Here is a 4908-nt window from a genome sequence, read left to right on the forward strand (position 1 = left end):
CATAGAAATTCGGTTTACTAAAAGCACTCATTCTGCTTATAGACCCAGACAGGAATGACCTAGCCTGGAATCCCCTGCACCATTCTGCAGCTTTCCAGCTGCGTCACACACTGGCAAAAGAAACTTTCTCCTAGATCCTTTTTATTGAAGGAGAAACACCATTTGATCCTAGACCCATTTAAGTACCATACAAATGCACTTTCGAAAAAGCACTCATTCTGCTTATGCAACCAGCCTGGAATGACCTAGCCTGGAATCCCCTGCACCATTCTGCAGCTTTCCAGCTCCCTCACACACTGGGAAAAGAAACTTTCTCCTAGCTCCTTTGCTTTGAAGCAGAAACACGTTTGGATCCTAGCCCCATTGAAGAACTACACAAATGCGGTTTAGAAAAAGCACTCATTCTGCTTATAGACCCAGCCAGGAATGGCCTAGCCATGAATCCCCTGCACCACTCTGCAGCTTTCCAGCTGCGTCACACACTGGCAGAAGAAACTTTCCCCTAGCTGCTTTCCTTTGAAGCAGAAACACATTTGGATCCTACCCCATTGAAGATCCATAGAAATTCGGTTTACAAAAAGCACTCCTTCTGCTTATATACCCAGCCTGGAATGGCCTCGCCTGGAATCCCCTGCACCATTCTGCAGCTTTCCAGCTCCCTCACACACTGGCAAAAGAAACTTTATCCTAGCTCCTTTCCTTTCAAGCAGAAACACGTGTACATCCTAGCCCCATTGAAGAACCATAGAAATGCCGGTTAGAAAAAGCACTCCTTCTGCTTATAGACCCAGCCAGGAATGGCCTAGCCTGGAATCCGCTGCACCATTCTGCAGCTTTCCAGCTGCCTCACACACTAGCAAAAGAAATTTCTCCTAGCTCTTTTCCTTTGAAGCAGAAACATGTTTTTATTCTAGCCAAATGGAGGAACCATAGAAATGTAGTTTAGGAAAAGCACTCCTTCTGCTTATAGACCCAGACAGGAATGGCCTAGCCTGGAATCCCCTGCACCATTCTGCAGCTTTCCAGCTCCCTCACACACTGGCAAAAGAATCTTTCTCCTAGCTCCTTTCCTTTGAAGCAGAAACACGTTTACATCCTAGCCCCATTGAAGAACCATAGAAATTCAGTTTACATAAAGCAATCCTTCTGCTTACAGACCCAGCCAGGAATGGCCTAGCCTGGAATCCCCTGCACCATTCTGCAGCTTTCCAGCGCCCTCACACACTGGCAAAAGAAACTTTCTCCTAGCTGCTTTCCTTTGAAGCAGAAACACGTTTCCATCCTAGCTCCATTGAAGAACCATAGAAATGCTGTCTAGAAAAAGCACTACTTCTGCTTATAAACCCAGCCAGGAATGGCCTAGCTTGGAATCCCCTGCACCATTCTGCAGCTTTACAGCTGTGTCACATACTGGCAAAAGAAACTTTCTCCTAGCTCCTTTGCTATGAAGCAGAAACATGTTTGGATCCTAGCCCCATTGAAGAACCATAGAAATTCGCTTTAAAAAAAGCACTCCTTCTGCTTATAGACCCAGCCAGGAATGGCCTAGCCTGGAATCCCCTGCACCATTCTGCAGCTTTCCAGCTCCCTCACACACTGGCAAAAGAAACTTTCTCCTAGCTGCTTTGCTTTGAAGCAGAAACACGTTTGGATCCTAGCCCCATTGAAGAACCATAGAAATGCCGGTTAGAAAAAGCACTCCTTCTGCTTTTAGACCCAGCCAGGAATGGCCTATCCTGGAATCCCCTGCACCATTCTGCAGCTTTCCAGCTGCGTCACACACTGGCAAAAGAAACTTTCGCCTACATGCTTTCCATTAAAGCAGAAACACGTTTACATCCTAGCCCCATTGAAGAACCATAGAAATTCGGTTTAGAAAAAGCACTCTTTCTGCTTATAGACCCAGCCAGGAATGGCCTAGCCTGGAATCCCCTGCACCATTCTGCAGCTTTCCAGCTGCGTCACGCACTGGCAAAAGAAACTTTCTCCTGGCTCCTTTGCTATGAAGCAGAAACACGTTTGTATTCTAAACCCATTGAAGAACCACAGAAATTCGCTTTACAAAAAGCACTCATTCTGCTTATAGTCCCAGTCAGGAATGTCCTAGCCTGGAATCCCCTGCACCATTCTGCAGCTTTCCAGCTCTCTCACACACAGGCAAAAGAAACTTTCTCCTAGCTGCTTTCCTTTGAAGCAGAAACACGTTTACATCCTAGCCCTATTGAAGAACCATAGAAATTCGCTTTACAAAAAGCACTCATTCTACTTATAGACCCAGCCAGGAATGGCCTAGCCTGGAATCCCCTGCACCATTCTGGAGCTCTCCAGCAGCTCCACACACTGGCAAAAGTAACTTTCTCCTAGCTGCTTTCCTTTGAAGCAGAAACACGTTTGGATCCTAGCGCCGTTGAAGAACTATACAAATGCGGTTTAGAAAAAGCACTCATTCTGCTTATAGACCCAGCCAGGAATGGCCTAGCCTGGAATCCCCTGCACCATTCTGCAGCTTTCCAGCTCCCTCACACTCTGGCGAAAGAAACTTTCTCCTAGCTCCTTTGCTATGAAGCAGAAACATGTTTGGATCCTAGCCCCGTTGAAGAACCATAGAAATGCCGGTTAGAAAACGCACTCCTTCTGCGTGTAGACCCAGCCAGGAATGACCTCGCCTGGAATCCCCTACACTATTCTGCAGCTTTCCAGCTGCGTAACACACTGGCAAAAGAAACTTTCTCCTATCCCCTTTGCTTTGAAGGAGAAACACCTTTGGATCCTAGGCGCATTGAAGAACCATAGAAATTCGGTTTAGAAAAAGCACTCCTTCTGCGTGTAGACCCAGCCAGGAATGGCCTAGCCTTGAATCTCCTGCACCATTCTGCAGCTTTCCAGCTGTGTCACACACTGGCAAAAGAAACTTTCTCCTAGCTGCTTTCCTTTGAAGCAGAAACACGTTTACATCCTAGCCCCATTGAAGAACGATACAAATGCGGTTTAGAAAAAGCACTCCTTCTGCTTATAGACCCAGCCAGGAATGGCCTAGCCTGGAATCCCCTGCACCATTCTGCAGCTTTCCAGCTCCCTCACACACTGGCAAAAGAAACATTCTCCTAGCTGCTTTGCTTTGAAGCAGAAACATGTTTGGATTCTAGCCCCATTGAAGAACCATAGAAATTTGGTTTACAAAAAGCATTCATTCCGCTTATACACCCAGCCAGGAATGGCCTAGCCTGGAATCCCCTCCACCATTCTGCAGCTTTCCAGCTGCATAACACACTGGCAAAAGAAACTTTCTCCTATCTCCTTTCTTTTGAAGCAGAAATACGTTTACATCCTAGCCCCATTGAAGAATCATAGAAATGCCGTTTAGAAAAAGCACTCCTTCAGCGTGTAGACTCAGCCAGGAATGGCCTAGCCCTGAATCCCCTGCACCATTCTGCAGCTTTCCAGCTGCATCACACACTGGCAAAAGAAACTTTGTCCTAGCTGCTTTGCTTTGAAGCAGGAACATGTTTGGATCCTAGCCCCTTTGAAGAATCATAGAAATGGTGTTTAGAAAAAGCACTCCTTCCGCTTATAGACCCAGCCAGGAATGGCCTAGCCTGGAATCCCCTGCACCATTCTGCAGCTTTCCAGCTCCCTCACACACTGGCAAAAGAAACTTTCTCCTACCTGCTTTCCATTGAAGCAGAAACACGTTTGGATCCTAGCCCCATTGAAGAACTATACAAATGCGGTTTAGAAAAAGCAATCCTTCTGCTTATAGACCCAGCCAGGAATGGCCTAGCCTGGAATCCCCTGCACCATTCTGCAGCTTTCCAGCTCCCTCACACACTGGCAAAAGAAACTTTCTCCTAGCTCATTTGCTTTGAAGCAGAAACACGTTTGGATCCTAGCCCCATTGAAGAACTATACAATGCAGTTTGGAAAAAGCATTCATTCTGCTAATAGACCCAGCCTGGAATGGCCTAGCCTTGAATCCCCTGCACCATTCTGCAGCTTTCCAGCTGCGTCACACACGGGCAAAAGAAACTTTCTCCTAGCTCTTTTCCTTTGAAGCAGAAACACCTTTGGATCCTAGCCCCACTGAATAAGTATACAAATGCGGTTTAGAAAAAGCACTCATTCTGCTTATAGACCGAGCCAGGAATGGCCTAGCCTGGAATCCCCTGCACCATTCAGCAGCTTTCCAGCTGTGTCACACACTGGCAAAAGAACCTTTCTCCTAGCTCCTTTCCTTTGAAGCAGAAACATGTTTGGATCCTAGCCCCATTGAAGAACCATAGAAATTCGGTTTACTAAAAGCACTCATTCTGCCTATGCAGCCAGCCAGGAATGGCCTAGCCTGGGATCCCCTCCACCATTCTGCAGCTTTCAGCTGCATCACACACTGGCAAAAGAAACTTTCTCCTAGCTCCTTTCCTTTGAAGCATATAAACATTTAGATCCTAGCCCCATTGAAGAACCATATAAATGCAGTTTCGAAAAAGCACTCATTCTGCTTATAGGCCCAGTCAGGAATGGCCTAGCCCTGAATCAAATGCACTATTCTACAGCTTTCCAGCTACGTCACACACTGGCAAAAGAAACTTTCTCCTAGCTCCTTACCTTTGAAGCAGAAACATGTTTGAATCCTAGCCCCAATGAGGAAACATAGAAATGCCGCTTAGAAAAAGCATTCCTTCTGCGTGTAGACCCAGCCAGGAATGGCCTAGCTTGGAATCTCCTGCACCACACCGCAGCATTCCAGCTCCCTCACACACTGGTAAAAGTAACTTTCTCCTAGCTCCTTACCTTTGAAGCAGAAACATGTTTTGATCCTAGCCCCATTGAGGAAACAGAATTGTGGTTTAGAAAAAGCACTCATTATGCTTATACACCCAGCCAGGAATGGCCTAGTCCTGAATGCCCTGC

The sequence above is a fragment of the Pogoniulus pusillus genome, chromosome 28, assembly GCF_015220805.1.
Source record: "Pogoniulus pusillus isolate bPogPus1 chromosome 28, bPogPus1.pri, whole genome shotgun sequence".
NCBI lineage: Eukaryota > Metazoa > Chordata > Aves > Piciformes > Lybiidae > Pogoniulus > Pogoniulus pusillus.